Source organism: Schistocerca gregaria, chromosome 3, assembly GCF_023897955.1.
Source record: "Schistocerca gregaria isolate iqSchGreg1 chromosome 3, iqSchGreg1.2, whole genome shotgun sequence".
NCBI lineage: Eukaryota > Metazoa > Arthropoda > Insecta > Orthoptera > Acrididae > Schistocerca > Schistocerca gregaria.
The window spans coordinates 51,661,373-51,683,031 of record NC_064922.1 but is presented as its reverse complement, the minus strand read 5'-3'; positions in this window follow the sequence as shown (position 1 = coordinate 51,683,031).

Genomic DNA, 21,659 nt, shown 5'->3' with positions numbered 1-21,659 from the left:
CTGATATCATTCTGTAATCTGTGCACTATCAGAGTGTTGATGAAACACAGAAATTGCATCGGGATTGAATACAACAGTCACCATGCGCACTTTCCTCCACTGGAGTAATGTCTCAAACAGTCTACGCTTTGATCGTTCCCTGGAAGACCAGTAGTAGTTTCCGATGCACATCTTCAGGCATTCTGTAACCTGTGGACAAACTGAGAGTTGATGAAACAAAGAAATTGCATCGGGATTGAATACAACAGTCACCATGCGCACTTTCTTCCACGGGAGTAATGTCTCAAACTGTCATCGATTTGATCGTTCCCTGAAGACCAGTAGTAGTTTCCGATGCACATCTGGAGGCATTCAGTAATTTGTGGTCTATCCGGGTGTTGATGAATCACAGAAATTGCATCGGCATTGAATACAACAGGCACCATGCAAACTTTCCTCCACTGGAGTAATGTCTCAAACAGTCTAAGCTTTGATCGTTCCCTGGAAGACCAGTAGTAGTTTCCGATGCACATCTTCAGGCATTCTGTAACCAGTGGACTAACTGAGAGTTGATGAAACAAAGAAATTGCATCGGGATTGAATACAACAGTCACCATGCGCACTTTCTTCCACGGGAGTAATGTCTCAAACTGTCATCGATTTGATCGTTCCCTGAAGACCAGTAGTAGTTTCCGATGCACATCTGGAGGCATTCAGTAATTTGTGGTCTATCCGGGTGTTGATGAAACACAGAAATTGCATCGGCATTGAATACAACAGGCACCATGCAAACTTTCCTCCATAGGAGTAATGTCTCAAACAGTCTACGCCTTGACCGTTCCCTGGAAGAAGAGTAGTAGTTTCCGATGCACATCTGGAGGCATTCTGTAATCTGTGGACTATCAGAGTGTTGATGAAACACAGAAATTGCATCGGGATGGAATACAACAGTCACCATGCGCACTTTCCTCCACGGGAGTAATGTCTCAAACAGTCTACGCTTTGATCGTTCCCTGGAAGACCAGTAGTTGTTTCCGATGCACATCTGATATCATTCTGTAATCTGTGCACTATCAGAGTGTTGATGAAACACAGAAATTGCATCGGGATTTAATACAACAGTCACCATGCGCACTTTCCTCCACTGGAGTAATGTCTCAAACAGTCTACGCTTTGATCGTTCCCTGGAAGACCAGTAGTAGTTTCCGATGCACATCTTCAGGCATTCGGTAACCTGTGGACTAACTGAGAGTTGATGAAACAAAGAAATTGCATCGGGATTGAATACAACAGTCACCATGCGCACTTTCTTCCACGGAAGTAATGTCTCAAACTGTCATCGATTTGATCGTTCCCTGAAGACCAGTAGTAGTTTACGATGCACATCTGGAGGCATTCAGTAATTTGTGGTCTGTCCGGGTGTTGATGAAACACAGAGATTGCATCGGCATTGAATACAACAGGCACCATGCAAACTTTCCTCCATGGGAGTAATGTCTCAAACAGTCTACGCCTTGACCGTTCCCTGGAAGAAAAGTAGTAGTTTCCGATGCACATCTGGAGGCATTCTGTAATCTGTGGACTATCAGAGTGTTGATGAAACACAGAAATTGCATCGGGATTGAATTCAACAGTCACCATGCCCACTTTCCTCCACGGGAGTAATGTCTCAAACAGTCTACGCCTTGACCGTTCCCTGGAAGAAAAGTAGTAGTTTCCGATGCACATCTGGAGGCATTCTGTAATCTGTGGACTATCAGAGTGTTGATGAAACACAGAAAATGCATCGGGATTGAATACAACAGTCACAATGCGCACTTTCCTCCATGGGAGTAATGTCTCTAACAGTCTACGCTTTGATCGTTCCCTGGAAGACCAGTAGTAGTTTCCGATGCACATCTGGAGGCTTTCCCTAATTTGTGGACTATCAGAGTGTTGATTAAACACAGAAATTGCATCGGGATTGAATACAACAGTCACCATGTGCACTTTCCTCCATGGGAGTAATGTCTCAAACAGTCTACGCTTTGATCGTTCCCTGGAAGACCAGTAGTAGTTTCTGATGCACATATGGTGGCATTCTGTAGTCTGTGGACTATCAGAGTGTTGATGAAACACAGAAATTGTATCGGGATTCAATACAACAGTCACCATGCGCATTTTCCTCCACGGGAGTAATGTCTCAAACAGTCTACGCTTTGATCGGTCCCTGGAAGACCAGTAGTAGTTTCCGATGCACATCTGGTGGCATTCTCTAATCTGTGGACTATCGGAGTGTTGATGAAACATAGAAACTGAATCGGAATTGAATACAACAGTCACAATGCGCACTTTCCTCCATGGGAGTAATGTCTCTAACAGTCTACGCTTTTATCGTTACCTGGAAGACCAGTAGTAGTTTCCGATAAACATCTGGGTTCATTCTGTAATGTGTGGACTATCAGAGTGTTGTTGAAACACAGAAATTGCATCGGGATTGAATACAACAGTCACCATGCGCACTTTCCTCCACTGGAGTAATGTCTCAAACAGTCTATGCTTTGATCGTTCCCTGGAAGACCAGTAGTAGTTTGCGATGCACATCTATAGGCATTCTTTAACCTGAGGACCCTCAAAGTATTGACGAAACACAGAAATTGCATCGTGATTGAATACAACAGTCACCATGCGCACTTTCCTCCATGGGAGTAATGTCTCAAACAGTCTATGGTCTGATCGTTCCCAGGAAGACCAGTAGTAGTTTCCGATGCACATCTGGAGGCAATCTGTAATCTGTGGACAATCAGAGTGTTGATGAAACACAGAAATTGCATCTGGATTGAATACAACAGTCACCATTCGCACTTTCCTCCATGGGAGTAATGTCTCAAACTGTCATCGATTTGATCGTTCCCTGAAGACCAGTAGTAGTTTCCGATGCACATCTGGAGGCATTCAGTAATTTGTGGTCTATCCGGGTGTTGATGAAACACAGAAATTGCATCGGCATTGAATACAACAGGCACCATGCAAACTTTCCTCCATGGGAGTAATGTCTCAAACAGTCTACGCCTTGACCGTTCCCTGGAAGAAATGTAGTAGTTTCCTATGCACATCTGGAGGCATTCTGTAATCTGTGGACTATCAGAGTCTTGATGAAACACAGGAATTGCATCGGGATTGAATACAAGATTCACCATGCCCACTTTCCTCCACGGGAGTAATGTCTCAAAGAGTCTACGTTTGATCGTTCCCTGGAAGACCAGTAGTTGTTTCCGATGCACATTTGGTATCATTCTGTAATCTGTGCACTGTCAGAGTGTTGATGAAACACAGAAATTGCATCGGGATTGAATACAACAGGCACCATGCGCACTTTCCTCCATGCGAATAATGTCTCAATCAGTCTATGCTTTGATCGTTCCCAGGAAGACCAGTTGTAGTTTCCGATGCACATCTGGAGGCAATCTGTAATCCTGGACTATTAGAGTGCTGATGAAACACAGAAATTGCATCTGGATTGAATACAACAGTCACCATTTGCATTTTCCTCCATGGGCGTAATGTCTCAAACTGTCATCGATTTGATCGTTCCCTGAAGACCAGTAGTAGATTCCGATGCACATCTGGAGGCATTCTGTAATTTGTGGTCTATCCGGGTGTTGATGAAACCCAGAAATTGCATCGGCATTGAATACAACTGTCACCATGCGAACTTTTCTCCATGGGAGTAATGTCTCAAACAGTCTATGCCTTGATCGTTCCCTGGAAGGAAAGTAGTAGTTTCCGATGCACATCTGGAGGCATTCTGTAATCTGTGGACTATCAGAGTGTTGATGAAACACAGAAATTGTATCGGGATTGAATACAACAGACACCATGCCCACTTTCCTCCACGGGAGTAATGTCTCAAGGAGTCTACGCTTTGATCGTTCCTAGGAAGACTAGTAGTAGTTCCCGATGCACATCTGGAGACATTCTGTAATCTGTGGACTAACGGAGAGTTGATGAAACACAGTAATTGCATCGGGATTGAATACAACAGTCACCATGCGCACTTTCTTCCACGGGAGTAATGTCTCAAACAGTCTATGCTTTGATCGTTTGCTCGAAGACCAGTAGTAGTTTCCGATGCACATCTGGAGGAATTCTGTAACCTGAGGACCCTCAAAGTATTGACGAAACACAGAAATTGCATCGTGATTGAATACAACAGTCACCATGCGCACATTCCTCCATGGGAGTAATGTCTCAAACAGTCTATGCTCTGATCGTTCCCAGGAAGACCAGTAGTAGTTTCCGATGCACATCTGGAGGCAATCTGTAATCTGTGGGACAATCAGAGTGTTGATGAAACACAGAAATTGCATCTGGATTGAATACAACAGTCACCATTCGCACTTTCCTCCATGGGAGTAATGTCTCAAACTGTCATCGATTTGATCTTTCGCTGAAGACCAGTAGTAGTTTCCGATGCACATCTGGAGGCATTCAGTAATTTGTGGTCTATCCGGGTGTTGGTGAAACACAGAAATTGCATCGGCATTGAATACAACAGGCACCTTGCAAACTTTCCTCCATGGGAGTAATGTCTCAAAGAGTCTACGCCTTGATCGTTCCCTGGAAGAAAAGTAGTAGTTTCCGATGCACATCTGGAGGCATTCTGTAATCTGTGGACTATCAGAGTGTTGATGAAACACAGAAATTGCATCGGGATTGAATACAACAGTCACCATGCCCACTTTCTTCCACAGGAGTAATGTCTCAAAGAGTCTACGCTTTGATCGTACCCTGGAAGACCAGAAGTAGTTATCGATGCATATCTGGAGGCATTCTGTAATCTGTGGACTAACTGAGTGTTGATGAAACACAGAAATTGCATCGGGATTGAATACAACAGTCACCATGCGCACTTTCATCCACGGGAGTAATGTCTCAAACAGTCTATGCTTTGATCGTTTGCTCGAAGACCAGTAGTAGTTTCCGATGCACATCTGGAGGCATTCTGTAATCTGTGGACTAACTGAGTGTTGATGAAACACAGAAATTGCATCGGGATTGAATACAACAGTCACCATGCCCACTTTCCTCCATGGGAGTAATGTCTCAAACAGTCTACGCTTTGATTGTTCCCTGGAAGGCCAGTAGTAGTTTCATATGCACATCTGGAGACATTCTGTAATCTGTGGACTACCAGAGTGTTGTTGAAACACAGAAATTGCATCGCGATTTAATACAACAGTCGCCAAACGCACTTTCCTCCATGGGAGTAATGACTCAAATAGTGTACGCTTTGATCGTTCCCAGGAAGACCAGAAGTAGTTTGCGATGCACATCTGGTAGCATTCTGTAAACTGTGGACTAACAGAGTGTTGATGAAACACAGAAATTGCATCGAGATTGGATACAACAGTCACGATCCGCACTTTACTCCATGGGAGTAATGTCTTATACAATCCACGATTTGATCGTTCACTGGACGACCAGTAGCAGTTTCCGATGCACATCTGGTGGCATTGTGTAATCTGTGGACTATCAGAGTGTTGATGAAACACAGAAATTGCATCGGGATGTAATACAACAGTCACCATGCGCACTTTCCTCCACGGGAGTAATGTCTCAAACAGTCTACGCTTTGATCGTTCCCTGGAAGACCAGTAGTTGTTTCCGATGCACATCTGATATCATTCTGTAATCTGTGCACTATCAGAGTGTTGAATAAACACAGAAATTGCATCGGGATTGAATACAACAGTCACCATGCGCACTTTCCTCCACTGGAGTAATGTCTCGAACAGTCTACGCTTTGATCGTTCCCTGGAAGACCAGTAGTAGTTTCCGATGCACATCTTCAGGCATTCTGTAATCTGTGGACTAACTGAGAGTTGATGAAACAAAGAAATTGCATCGGGATTGAATACAACAGTCAAAATGCGCACTTTCTTCCACGGGAGTAATGTCTCAAACGGTCTATGCTTTGATCGTTTCCTCGAAGACCAGTAGTAGTTTCCGATGCACATCTATAGGCATTCTGTAACCTGAGGACCCTCAAAGTATTGACGAAACACAGAAATTGCATCGTGATTGAATACAACAGTCACCATTCGCACTTTCCTCCATGGGAGTAATGTCTCAAACTGTCATCGATTTGATCGTTCCCTGAAGACCAGTAGTAGTTTCCGATGCACATCTGGAGGCATTCAGTAATTTGTGGTCTATCCGGGTGTTGATGAAACACAGAAATTGCATCGGCATTGAATACAACAGGCACCATGCAAACTTTCCTCCATGGGAGTAATGTCTCAAACAGTCTACGCCTTGACCGTTCCCTGGAAGAAAAGTAGTAGTTTCCTATGCACATCTGGAGGCATTCTGTAATCTGTGGACTATCGGAGTCTTGATGAAGCACAGAAATTGCATCGGGATTGAATACAAAAGTCACCATGCCCACTTTCCTCCACGGGAGTAATGTCTCAAAGAGTCTACGTTTGATCGTTCCCTGGAAGACCAGTAGTTGTTTCCGATGCACATCTGGTATCATTCTGTAATCTGTGCACTGTCAGAGTGTTAATGAAACACAGAAATTGCATCGGGATTGAATACAACAGTCACCATGCGCACTTTCCTCCATGCGAGTAATGTCTCAAACAGTCTATGCTTTGATCGTTCCCAGGAAGACCAGTTGTAGTTTCCGATGCACATCTGGAGGCAATCTGTAATCTTGGACTATTAGAGTGCTGATGAAACACAGAAATTGCATCTGGATTGAATACAACAGTCACCATTTGCGTTTTCCTCCATGGGCGTAATGTCTCAAACTGTCATCGATTTGATCGTTCCCTGAAGACCAGTAGTAGTTTCCGATGCACATCTGGAGGCATTCTGTAATTTGGGGTCTATCCGGGTGTTGATGAAACCCAGAAATTGCATCGGCATTGAATACAGCAGTCACCATGCGAACTTTCCTCCATGGGAGTAATGTCTCAAACAGTCTATGCCTTGATCGTTCCCTGGAAGGAAAGTAGTAGTTTCCGATGCACATCTGGAGGCATTCTGTAATCTGTGGACTATCAGAGTGTTGATGAAACACAGATATTGCATCGGGATTGAATACAAGTGACACCATGCCCACTTTCCTCCACGGGAGTAATGTCTCAAGGAGTCTACGCTTTGATCGTTCCCTGGAAGACCAGTAGTAGTTTCCGATGCACATCTGGAGGCATTCTGTAATCTGTGGACTAACTGAGAGTTGATGAAACACAGTAATTGCATCGGGATTGAATACAACAGTCACCATGCGCACTTTCTTCCACGGGAGTAATGTCTCAAACAGTCTATGCTTTGATCGTTTGCTCGAAGACCAGTAGTAGTTTCCGATGCACATCTGGAGGAATTCTGTAACCTGAGGACCCTCAAAGTATTGACGAAACACAGAAATTGCATTGTGATTGAATACAACAGTCACCATGCGCACATTCCTCCATGGGAGTAATGTCTCAAACAGTCTATGCTCTGATCGTTCCCAGGAAGACCAGTAGTAGTTTCCGATGCACATCTGGAGGCAATCTGTAATCTGTGGACAATCAGAGTGTTGATGAAACACAGAAATTGCATCTGGATTGAATACAACAGTCACCATTCGCACTTTCCTCCATAGGAGTAATGTCTCAAACTGTCATCGATTTGATCGTTCGCTGAAGACCAGTAGTAGTTTCCGATGCACATCTGGAGGCATTCAGTAATTTGTGGTCTATCCGGGTGTTGGTGAAACACAGAAATTGCATCCGCATTGAATACAACAGGCACCATGCAAACTTTCCTCCATGGGAGTAATGTCTCAAAGAGTCTACGCCTTGATCGTTCCCTGGAAGAAAAGTAGTAGTTTCCGATGCACATCTGGAGGCATTCTGTAATCTGTGGACTATCAGAGTGTTGATGAAACACAGAAATTGCATCGGGATTGAATACAATAGTCACCATGCCCACTTTCCTCCACAGGAGTAATGTCTCAAAGAGTCTATGCTTTGATCGTTCCCTGGAAGACCAGAAGTAGTTATCGATGCATATCTGGAGGCATTCTGTAATCTGTGGACTAACTGAGTGTTGATGAAACACAGAAATTGCATCGGGATTGAATACAACAGTCACCAAGCGCACTTTCCTCCATGGGAGTAATGGCTCAAACAGTCATTGATTTGATCGTTCCCTGAAGACCAGTAGTAGTTTCCGATGCACATCTGGATGCATTCTTTAATTTGTGGTCTATCCGGGGGTTGATGAAACACAGACATTGCATCGGCATTGAATACAACAGACACCATGCGAACTTTCCGCCATGGGAGTAATGTCTCAAACAGTCTACGCCTTGATCGTTCCCTGGAAGAAAAGTAGTAGTTTCCGAAGCACATCTTGTGGCATTCTGTAATCTGTGGACTATCAGAGTGTTGATGAAACACAGAAATTGCATCGGGATTGAATACAACAGTCACCATTCGCACTTTCCTCCATGGCATTAATTTCTCAAACTGTCTACGCTTTGATCGTTCCCTGGAAGACCAGTAGTAGTTTGCGATGCACATCTGGAGGCAATCTGTAATCTGTGGACTGTCAGATTGTTGATGAAACACAGAAATTGCATCGGGATTGAATACAACAGTCACCATGCGCACTTTCCCAAACGGGAGTAATGTCTCAAACAGTCTATGATTTGATCGTTCCCTCGAAGACCAGTAGTAGTTTCCGATGCACATCTAGAGGCATTCTGTAAGCTGTGGACCTTCAAAGTGTTGATGAAACACAGAAATTGCATCGTGATTGAATACAATAGTCACCATGAACACCTTAGCTCCACGGGAGTAAAAATCTCAAACAGTCTACGCTTTGATCGATCCCTGGAAGACCAGTAGTGGTTTCCGAAGCATATCTGGTGTCATTCTGTAATCTGTGGACTATCAGAGTGTTGATGAAACACAGTAATTGCATCGGGATTGAAACAACAGTCACCATTCGTACTTTTCTCCATTGGAGTAATGTCTCAAACAGTCTATGCTTTGATCGTTTCCTCGAAGACCAGTAGTAGTTTCCGATGCACATCTGGAGGCATTCTGTAATCTGTGGGCCTTCAAAGTGTTGATGAAACACAGAAATTGCATCGGTATTGAATACAACAGTCACCATAAGCACTTTCCACCATGGGAGCAATGTCTCAAACTGTCATTGATTTGATCGCACCCTGAAGACCAGTAGTAGTTTCCGTTGCACGTCTGGAGGCATTCTGTAATTTGTGGTCTCTCCGGGTGTTGATGAAACACAGAAATTGCATCGGCATTGAATACAACAGTCACAATGCTAACTTTCCTCCATGGGAGTAATGTCTCAATCAGTCTACGCCTTGATCGTTCCATGGAAGAAAAGTAGTAGTTTCCGATGCACATCTGGAGTCATTCTGTAATCTGTGGACAAACAGAGTGTTGTTAAAAAACGGAAATTGCATCGCGATTTAATACAACAGTCACCAAGCGCACTTTCCTCCTTGGAAGTAATGACTCAAATAGTCTACGCTTTGATAGTTTCCAGGAAGACCAGAAGTAGTTTCCGATGCACATCTGGTGGCATTCTATAATCTGTGGACTATCAGAGTGTTGGTGAAACACAGAAATTGCATCTGGATTGAATACAATAGTCTTCATGCGCCCTTTCCTCCACGGGAGTAAAAATCTCAAACAGTCTACGCTTTTATCGTTCCGTGGAAGACCAGTAGTTGCTTCCGATGGACATCTGGTATCATTCTGTAATCTGTGCACTTCCAGAGTGTTGATGAAACACAGAAATTGCATCGGGATTGAATACAAAAGTCACCATTCGCACTTTGCTCCACTGGAGTATTGTCTCAAACAGTCTACGCTTTGATCGTTCCCTGGAAGACCAGTAGTAGTATCCGAAGCATATCTCGTGGCATTCTGTAATCTGTGGACTATCAGAGTGTTGATGAAACACAGTAATTGCATCGGGATTGAAACAACAGTCACCATGCGCATTTTCCTTCATGGGAGAAATGTCTCAAACAGTCTACAGTTTGATCGTTCCCTGGAAGACCAGTAGTTGCTTCCGATGCACATCCGGTGGCATTCTGTAATCTGTTGACTATCAGAGTGTTGTTGAAACACAGAAATTGCATCGGGATTGAATACAACAGTTACCATGCTCACTGTCCTCCATGGGAGTAATATCTCACACAGTCTACGCTTTGATCGTTCCCGGGAAGACCAGTAGTAGTTTGCGATGCACATCTGGAGGCAATCTGTAATCTGTGGACTATCAGATTGTTGATGAAACACAGAAATTGCATCGGGATTGAATACAACAGTCACCATGCGCACTTTCCCAAACGGGAGTAATGTCTCAAACAGTCTATGATTTGATCGTTCCCTCGAAGACCAGTAGTAGTTTCCGATGCACATCTGGAGGCATTCTGTAATCTGTGGACCTTCAAAGTGTTGATGAAACACAGAAATTGCATCGTGATTGAATACAATAGTCACCATGAACCCCTTAGCTCCACTGGAGTAAAAATCTCAAACAGTCTACGCTTTGATCGATCCCTGGAAGACCAGTAGTGGTTTCCGAAGCATATCTGGTGTCATTCTGTAATCTGTGGACTATCAGAGTGTTGATGAAACACAGTAATTGCATCGGGATTGAAACAACAGTCACCATTCGCACTTTCCTCCATTGGAGTAATGTCTCAAACAGTCTACGCTTTGATCGTTCCCTGGAAGAAAAGTAGTAGTTTCCGTAGCACATCTTGTGGCATTCTGTAATCTGTGGACTATCAGAGTGTTGATGAAACACAGAAATTGCATCGTGATTGAATACAATAGTCACCATGGGCACTTTCTTCCTCGGGAGTAATGTCTCAAACAGTCTATGATTTGATCGTTTCCCCGAAGACCAGTAGTAGTTTCCGATGCCCATCTGGAGGCATTCTGTAATCTGTGCACGTTCAAAGTGTTGATGAAACACAGAAATCGCATCGTGATTGAATACAACAGTCACCATGGGCACATTCCTCCATGGGAGTAATGCCTCAAACAGTCTATGATTTGATCGTTTCCCCGAAGACCAGTAGTAGTTTCCGATGCACATCTGGAGGCAATCTGTAGTCTGTGGACTATGAGAGTGTTTATGAAACACAGAAATTGCATCGGGATTGAATACAACAGTCACCATGCGCACTTTCCTCCATGCGAGTAAAGTCTCATACACTCTATGTTTTGATCGTTCCCAGGAAGACCAGTAGTAGCTTCCGATGCACATTTGGAGGCATTCTGTAATCTGTGGACTATCAGAGTGTTGATGAAACACAGAAATTGCATCGGGATTGAATACAACAGTTACCATGCGCACTTTCCCCCACGGGAGTAATGACTCAAACAGTCTATGATTTGATAGTTCCCTTGAAGACCAGTAGTAGTTTCCGATGCACATCTGGAAGCATTCTGTAATCTGTGGACCTTCAAAGTGTTGATGAAACACAGAATTTGCATCGTGATTGAATACAACAGGCACCATGCGCCCTTTCCTCCATGGGAGTAATGTCTCAAACAGTCTACGTTTGATCGTTCTGAGGAAGACCAGTAGCAGTTTCCGATGCACATCTGGAGGCATTCTGTAATCTGTGGACTAACTGAGTGTTAATGAAACACAGAAATTGCGTCGGGATTGAATACAACAGTCACCATGCGCACTTTCCTCCATGGGAGTAATGTCTCAAACTGTCAACGATTTGATCGTTCCCTGAAGACCAGTAGTAGTTTCCGATGCACATCTGGAGGCATTCTGTAATTTGTGGTCTATCCGGGTGTTGATGAACCACAGAAATTGCATCAGCATTGAATACAACAGTCACCATGCGAACTTTCCTCCATTTTAGTAATGTCTCAAACAGTCTACGCCTTGATCGTTCCCTGGAAAAAAGTAGTACTTTCCGATGCACATCTGGTGGCATTCTGTAATCTGTGGACTATCAGAGTGTTGATGAAACACAGAAGTTGCATCGGGATTGAATACTACAGTCATCATGCCCACTTTCCTCCACGGGAGTAATGTCTCAAACAGTCTACGCTTTGATTGTTCCCTGGAAGACCAGTAGTTGTTTCCGATGCACATCTGGTATCATTCTGTAATCGGTGCACTGTCAGAGTGTTGATGAAACACAGAAATTGCATCGGGATTGAATACAACATTCACCATGCGCACTTTAATCCACTGGAGTAATATCTCAAACAGTCTACGCTTTGATCGTTAACTGCAAGGCCAGTAGTAGTTTCCGATGCACATCTGGGGGCATTCTGTAATCTGGGGACTATCAGAGTGTTGTTGAAACACAGATATTGCATCGGGATTGAATACAACAGTCACCATGCGCACTTTCCTCCATGGGAGTAATGTCTCAAACTGTCAACGATTTGATCGTTCCCTGAAGACCAGTAGTAGTTTCCGATGCACATCTGGAGGCATTCTGTAATTTGTGGTCTATCCGGGTGTTGATGAACCACAGAAATTGCATCGGCATTGAATACAACAGTCACAATGCGAACTTTCCTCCATGGGAGTAATGTCTCAAACAATCTACGCCTTGATCGTTCCCTGGAAAAAAGTAGTACTTTCCGATGCACATCTGGTGGCATTCTGTAATCTGTGGACTATCAGAGTGTTGATGAAACACAGAAATTGCATCGGGATTGAATACAACAGTCATTATGCCCACTTTCCTCCACGGGAGTAATGTCTCAAACAGTCTAAGCTTTGATTGTTCCCTGGAAGATCAGTAGTTGTTTCCGATTCACATCTGGTATCATTCTGTAATCTGTGCACTGTCAGAGTGTTGATGAAACACAGATATTGCATCGTGATTGAATACAACAGTCACCATGCGCACTTTCCTCCATGGGAGTAATGTCTCAAACTGTCAACGATTTGATCGTTCCCTGAAGACCAGTAGTAGTTTCCGATGCACATCTGGAGGCATTCTGTAATTTGTGGTCTATCCGGGTGTTGATGAACCACAGAAATTGCATCAGCATTGAATACAACAGTCACCATGCGAACTTTCCTCCATTTTAATAATGTCTCAAACAGTCTACGCCTTGATCGTTCCCTGGAAAAAAGTAGTACTTTCCGATGCACATCTGGTGGCATTCTGTAATCTGGGGACTATCAGAGTGTTGATGAAACACAGAAATTGCATCGGGATTGAATACAATAGTCACCATGCGCACTTTCTTCTTTGGGAGTAATGTCTCAAACAGTCTATGATTTGATCGTTTCCCCGAAGACGAGTAGTAGTTTCCGATGCACATCTGGAGGCATTCTGTAATCTGTGCACCTTCAAAGTGTTGATGAAACACAGAAATTGCATCCTGATTGAATACAACAGTCACCATGGGCACATTCCTCCAAGGGAGTAATGCCTCAAACAGTCTATGCTTTGATCGTTCCCAGAAAGACCAGTAGTAGTTTCCGATGCACATCTGGAGGCAATCTGTAGTCTGTGGACTATGAGAGTGTTTATGAAACACAGAAATTGCTTCGGGATTGAATACAACAGTCACCATGCGCACTTTCCTCCATGGGAGTAAAGTCTCTAACAGTCTATGCTTCGATCGTTCCCAGGAAGACCAGTAGTAGCATCCGATGCACATTTGGAGGCAATCTGTAATCTTTGGACTATCAGAGTGTTGAAGAAATACAGAGATTGCATCGGGATTGAATACAACTGTCACCATTCGCACTTTCCTCCATGGGAGTAATGTCTCAAACAGTCTACGCTTTGGTCGTCCCCTGGAAGACCAGTAGCAGTTTCGATGCACATCTGGAGGCATTCTGTAATCTGTGGACTATCAGAGTGTTGATGAAACACAGAAATTGCATCGGGATTGAATACAATAGTCACCATGCGCACTTTCTTCTTTGGGAGTAATGTCTCAAACAGTCTATGATTTGATCGTTCCCTCGAAGACCAGTAGTAGTTTCCGATGCACAACTTGAGACATTCTGTAATCTGTGGACCTTCAAAGTGTTGATGAAACACAGAAATTGCATCGGGATTGAATACAACAGTCACCAGCGCACTTTCCTCCATGGGAGTAATGTCTCAATCTGTCATCGATTTGATTGTTCCCTGAAGACCAGTAGTAGTTTCCGATGCACATCTGGAGGCATTCTGTAATTTGTGGTCTATCCGGGTGTTGATGAAACACAGAAATTGAATCGGCATTGAATACAACAATCACCATGCGAACTTTCCGCCATGGGAGTAATGTCTCAAACAGTCTAGGCCTTGATTGTTCCCTGGAAGGGAAGTAGTAGTTTCCGAAGCACATCTTGTGGCATTCTGTAATCTGTGGACTATCAGAGTGTTGATGAAACACAGAAATTGCGTCGGGATTGTATACAACAGTCACCATGCGCCCTTTCCTCCACGGGAGTAAAAATCTCCAACAGTCTACGCTTTGATCATTCCCTGGAAGACCAGTAGTTGTTTCCGATGCACATCTGGTGTCATTCTGTAATCTGTGCACTATCAGAGTGTTGATGAAACACAGTAATTGCATCGGGATTGAATACAACAGTCACCATGCGCACTTTCCTCCACTGGAGTAATGTCTCAAACAGTCTACGCTTTGATCGTTCCCTGGAAGACCAGTAGTAGTTACCGAAGCAAATCTGGTGGCATTCTGTAGTCTGTGGACTATCAGAGTGTTGATGAAAGACAGTAATTGCAACGGGATTGAAACAACAGTCACCATTAGCACTTTCCTAAATGGGAGTAATGTCTCAAACAGTCTACGCTTTGATCGTTCCCTGGAAGACCAGGAGTAGTTTCTGATGCACATGTGGAGGCATTCTGTAATCTGTGGACTAACTGAGTGTTGAAGAAACACAGACATTGCATCGGGATTGAATACAACAGTCACTATGCGCACTTTCTTCCACAGGAGTAATGTCTCAAACAGTCTATGCTTTGATCGTTTCCTCGAAGACCAGTAGTAGTTTCCGATGCACATCTGGAGGCATTCTGTAATCTGTGGACCCTCAAAGTGTTGATGAAACACAGAAATTGCATTGTGATTGAGTACAACAGTCACCATTCGCACTTTCCTCCATGGGAGTAATGTCTCAAACAGTAGTAGTGTCCGATGCACATCTTGAGACATTCTGTAATCTGTGAACGTTCAAAGTGTTGATGAAACACAGAAATTGCATCGGGATTGAATACAACAGTCACCAGTGCACTTTCCTACTTGGGAGTAATGTCTCAATCTGTCACTGATTTGATCGTTCCCTGAAGACCAGTAGTAGTTTCCGGTGCACATCTGGATGCATTCTTTAATTTGTGGTCTATCCGGGGGTTGATGAAACACAGAAATTGCATCGGCATTGAATACAACAGACACCATGCGAACTTTCAGCCATGGGAGTAATGTCTCAAACAGTCTACGCCTTGATTGTTCCCTGGAAGAAAAGTAGTTTCCGAAGCACATCTTGTGACATTCTGTAATCTGTGGACTATCAGAGTGTTGATGAAACACAGAAATTGCATCGGGATTGAATACAACAGTCACCATTCGCACTTTCCTCCATGGGAGTAATGTCTCAAACAGTCTACGCTTTGATCGTTCCCTGGAAGACCAGTAGTAGTTTCCGATGCACATCTGGTGGCATTCTGTAATCTGTGGACTATCAGAGTGTTGATGAAACACAGAAATTGCATCGGGATTGAATACAACAGTCACCATGCGCATTTTCCCCCACGGGAGTAATATTTCAAACAGTCTATGATTTGATCGTTCCCTCGAAGACCAGTAGTATTTTCCGATGCGCATCTGGAGGAATTCTGTAATCTGTGGACCTTCAAAGTGTTGATGAAGCACAGAAATTGCATCGGGATTTAATACAACAGTCACCATGCGCATTTTCCTCCATGGGAGAAATGTCTCAAACAGTCTACTGTTTGATCGTTCCCTGGAAGACCAGTAGTAGTTTCCGATGCACATCTGGAGGCATTCTGTAATCTGTGGACCCTCAAAGTGTTGATGAAACACAGAAATTGCATTGTGATTGAATACAACAGTCACCATTCGCACTTTCCTCCATGGGAGTAATGTCTCAAACAGTAGTAGTGTCCGATGCACATCTTGAGACATTCTGTAATCTGTGAACGTTCAAAGTGTTGATGAAACACAGAAATTGCATCGGGATTGAATACAACAGTCACCAGTGCACTTTCCTACTTGGGAGTAATGTCTCAATCTGTCACTGATTTGATCGTTCCCTGAAGACCAGTAGTAGTTTCCGGTGCACATCTGGATGCATTCTTTAATTTGTGGTCTATCCGGGGGTTGATGAAACACAGAAATTGCATCGGCATTGAATACAACAGACACCATGCGAACTTTCAGCCATGGGAGTAATGTCTCAAACAGTCTACGCCTTGATTGTTCCCTGGAAGAAAAGTAGTTTCCGAAGCACATCTTGTGACATTCTGTAATCTGTGGACTATCAGAGTGTTGATGAAACACAGAAATTGCATCGGGATTGAATACAACAGTCACCATTCGCACTTTCCTCCATGGGAGTAATGTCTCAAACAGTCTACGCTTTGATCGTTCCCTGGAAGACCAGTAGTAGTTTCCGATGCACATCTGGTGGCATTCTGTAATCTGTGGACTATCAGAGTGTTGATGAAACACAGAAATTGCATCGGGATTGAATACAACAGTCACCATGCGCATTTTCCCCCACGGGAGTAATATTTCAAACAGTCTATGATTTGATCGTTCCCTCGAAGACCAGTAGTATTTTCCGATGCGCATCTGGAGGAATTCTGTAATCTGTGGACCTTCAAAGTGTTGATGAAGCACAGAAATTGCATCGGGATTTAATACAACAGTCACCATGCGCATTTTCCTCCATGGGAGAAATGTCTCAAACAGTCTACTGTTTGATCGTTCCCTGGAAGACCAGTAGTTGCTTCCGATGCACATCCGGTGGCATTCTGTAATCTGTGGGCCATCAGATTGTTGATGAAACACAGAAATTACATCGGGATTGAATACAACAGTCACCATGCGCACTTTCCCCCCACGGGAGTAATGTCTCAAACAGTCTATGATTTGATCGTTCCCTCGAAGACCAGTAGTAGTTTCCGATGCACATCTGGAGGCATTCTGTAATCTGTGGACCATAAAAGTGTTGATGAAACACAGAAATTGCATCGTGATTGAATACAACAGTCACCATGCGCACTTTCCTCCATGGGAGTAACGTCTCAGACAGTCTATGCTTTGATCGTTCCCAGGAAGACCAGTATTAGTTTCCGATGAACATCTGGAGGCAATCTGTAATCTGTTGACTATCAGAGTGTTGATGAAACACAGAAATTGCATCTGGTTTGAATACAACAGTCACCATTCGCACTTTCCGCCATGTGAGTAATGTCTCAAACAGTCTACGCTTTGATCATTCCCTGGAAGAACAGTAGTAGTTTTCGATACACATCTTGAGGCATTCTGTAATCTGTGGACTTTCAAAGTGTTGATGAAACACAGAAATTGCATCGGGATTGAATACAACACTCACCATGCTCAGGTTCCTCCATGGGAGTAATGTCTCAAACTGTCAACGATTTGATCGTTCCCTGAAGACCAGTAGTAATTTCCGATGCATATCTGGAGGTATTCTGTAATTTGTGGTCTATCCGGGTGTTGATGAACCACAGAAATTGCATCAGCATTGAATACAACAGTCACCATGCGAACTTTCCTCCATTTTAGTAATGTCTCAAACAGTCTACGCCTTGATCGTTCCCTGGAAAAAAGTAGTACTTTCCGATGCACATCTGGTGGCATTCTGTAATCTGTGGACTATCAGAGTGTTGATGAAACACAGAAGTTGCATCGGGATTGAATACTACAGTCATCATGCCCACTTTCCTCCACGGGAGTAATGTCTCAAACAGTCTACGCTTTGATTGTTCCCTGGAAGACCAGTAGTTGTTTCCGATGCACATCTGGTATCATTCTGTAATCGGTGCACTGTCAGAGTGTTGATGAAACACAGAAATTGCATCGGGATTGAATACAACATTCACCATGCGCACTTTAATCCACTGGAGTAATATCTCAAACAGTCTACGCTTTGATCGTTAACTGCAAGGCCAGTAGTAGTTTCCGATGCACATCTGGGGGCATTCTGTAATCTGGGGACTATCAGAGTGTTGTTGAAACACAGATATTGCATCGGGATTGAATACAACAGTCACCATGCGCACTTTCCTCCATGGGAGTAATGTCTCAAACTGTCAACGATTTGATCGTTCCCTGAAGACCAGTAGTAGTTTCCGATGCACATCTGGAGGCATTCTGTAATTTGTGGTCTATCCGGGTGTTGATGAACCACAGAAATTGCATCGGCATTGAATACAACAGTCACAATGCGAACTTTCCTCCATGGGAGTAATGTCTCAAACAATCTACGCCTTGATCGTTCCCTGGAAAAAAGTAGTACTTTCCGATGCACATCTGGTGGCATTCTGTAATCTGTGGACTATCAGAGTGTTGATGAAACACAGAAATTGCATCGGGATTGAATACAACAGTCATTATGCCCACTTTCCTCCACGGGAGTAATGTCTCAAACAGTCTAAGCTTTGATTGTTCCCTGGAAGATCAGTAGTTGTTTCCGATTCACATCTGGTATCATTCTGTAATCTGTGCACTGTCAGAGTGTTGATGAAACACAGATATTGCATCGTGATTGAATACAACAGTCACCATGCGCACTTTCCTCCATGGGAGTAATGTCTCAAACTGTCAACGATTTGATCGTTCCCTGAAGACCAGTAGTAGTTTCCGATGCACATCTGGAGGCATTCTGTAATTTGTGGTCTATCCGGGTGTTGATGAACCACAGAAATTGCATCAGCATTGAATACAACAGTCACCATGCGAACTTTCCTCCATTTTAATAATGTCTCAAACAGTCTACGCCTTGATCGTTCCCTGGAAAAAAGTAGTACTTTCCGATGCACATCTGGTGGCATTCTGTAATCTGGGGACTATCAGAGTGTTGATGAAACACAGAAATTGCATCGGGATTGAATACAATAGTCACCATGCGCACTTTCTTCTTTGGGAGTAATGTCTCAAACAGTCTATGATTTGATCGTTTCCCCGAAGACGAGTAGTAGTTTCCGATGCACATCTGGAGGCATTCTGTAATCTGTGCACCTTCAAAGTGTTGATGAAACACAGAAATTGCATCCTGATTGAATACAACAGTCACCATGGGCACATTCCTCCAAGGGAGTAATGCCTCAAACAGTCTATGCTTTGATCGTTCCCAGAAAGACCAGTAGTAGTTTCCGATGCACATCTGGAGGCAATCTGTAGTCTGTGGACTATGAGAGTGTTTATGAAACACAGAAATTGCTTCGGGATTGAATACAACAGTCACCATGCGCACTTTCCTCCATGGGAGTAAAGTCTCTAACAGTCTATGCTTCGATCGTTCCCAGGAAGACCAGTAGTAGCATCCGATGCACATTTGGAGGCAATCTGTAATCTTTGGACTATCAGAGTGTTGAAGAAATACAGAGATTGCATCGGGATTGAATACAACTGTCACCATTCGCACTTTCCTCCATGGGAGTAATGTCTCAAACAGTCTACGCTTTGGTCGTCCCCTGGAAGACCAGTAGCAGTTTCGATGCACATCTGGAGGCATTCTGTAATCTGTGGACTATCAGAGTGTTGATGAAACACAGAAATTGCATCGGGATTGAATACAATAGTCACCATGCGCACTTTCTTCTTTGGGAGTAATGTCTCAAACAGTCTATGATTTGATCGTTCCCTCGAAGACCAGTAGTAGTTTCCGATGCACAACTTGAGACATTCTGTAATCTGTGGACCTTCAAAGTGTTGATGAAACACAGAAATTGCATCGGGATTGAATACAACAGTCACCAGCGCACTTTCCTCCATGGGAGTAATGTCTCAATCTGTCATCGATTTGATTGTTCCCTGAAGACCAGTAGTAGTTTCCGATGCACATCTGGAGGCATTCTGTAATTTGTGGTCTATCCGGGTGTTGATGAAACACAGAAATTGAATCGGCATTGAATACAACAATCACCATGCGAACTTTCCGCCATGGGAGTAATGTCTCAAACAGTCTAGGCCTTGATTGTTCCCTGGAAGGGAAGTAGTAGTTTCCGAAGCACATCTTGTGGCATTCTGTAATCTGTGGACTATCAGAGTGTTGATGAAACACAGAAATTGCGTCGGGATTGTATACAACAGTCACCATGCGCCCTTTCCTCCACGGGAGTAAAAATCTCCAACAGTCTACGCTTTGATCATTCCCTGGAAGACCAGTAGTTGTTTCCGATGCACATCTGGTGTCATTCTGTAATCTGTGCACTATCAGAGTGTTGATGAAACACAGTAATTGCATCGGGATTGAATACAACAGTCACCATGCGCACTTTCCTCCACTGGAGTAATGTCTCAAACAGTCTACGCTTTGATCGTTCCCTGGAAGACCAGTAGTAGTTACCGAAGCAAATCTGGTGGCATTCTGTAGTCTGTGGACTATCAGAGTGTTGATGAAAGACAGTAATTGCAACGGGATTGAAACAACAGTCACCATTAGCACTTTCCTAAATGGGAGTAATGTCTCAAACAGTCTACGCTTTGATCGTTCCCTGGAAGACCAGGAGTAGTTTCTGATGCACATGTGGAGGCATTCTGTAATCTGTGGACTAACTGAGTGTTGAAGAAACACAGACATTGCATCGGGATTGAATACAACAGTCACTATGCGCACTTTCTTCCACAGGAGTAATGTCTCAAACAGTCTATGCTTTGATCGTTTCCTCGAAGACCAGTAGTAGTTTCCGATGCACATCTGGAGGCATTCTGTAATCTGTGGACCCTCAAAGTGTTGATGAAACACAGAAATTGCATTGTGATTGAGTACAACAGTCACCATTCGCACTTTCCTCCATGGGAGTAATGTCTCAAACAGTAGTAGTGTCCGATGCACATCTTGAGACATTCTGTAATCTGTGAACGTTCAAAGTGTTGATGAAACACAGAAATTGCATCGGGATTGAATACAACAGTCACCAGTGCACTTTCCTACTTGGGAGTAATGTCTCAATCTGTCACTGATTTGATCGTTCCCTGAAGACCAGTAGTAGTTTCCGGTGCACATCTGGATGCATTCTTTAATTTGTGGTCTATCCGGGGGTTGATGAAACACAGAAATTGCATCGGCATTGAATACAACAGACACCATGCGAACTTTCAGCCATGGGAGTAATGTCTCAAACAGTCTACGCCTTGATTGTTCCCTGGAAGAAAAGTAGTTTCCGAAGCACATCTTGTGACATTCTGTAATCTGTGGACTATCAGAGTGTTGATGAAACACAGAAATTGCATCGGGATTGAATACAACAGTCACCATTCGCACTTTCCTCCATGGGAGTAATGTCTCAAACAGTCTACGCTTTGATCGTTCCCTGGAAGACCAGTAGTAGTTTCCGATGCACATCTGGTGGCATTCTGTAATCTGTGGACTATCAGAGTGTTGATGAAACACAGAAATTGCATCGGGATTGAATACAACAGTCA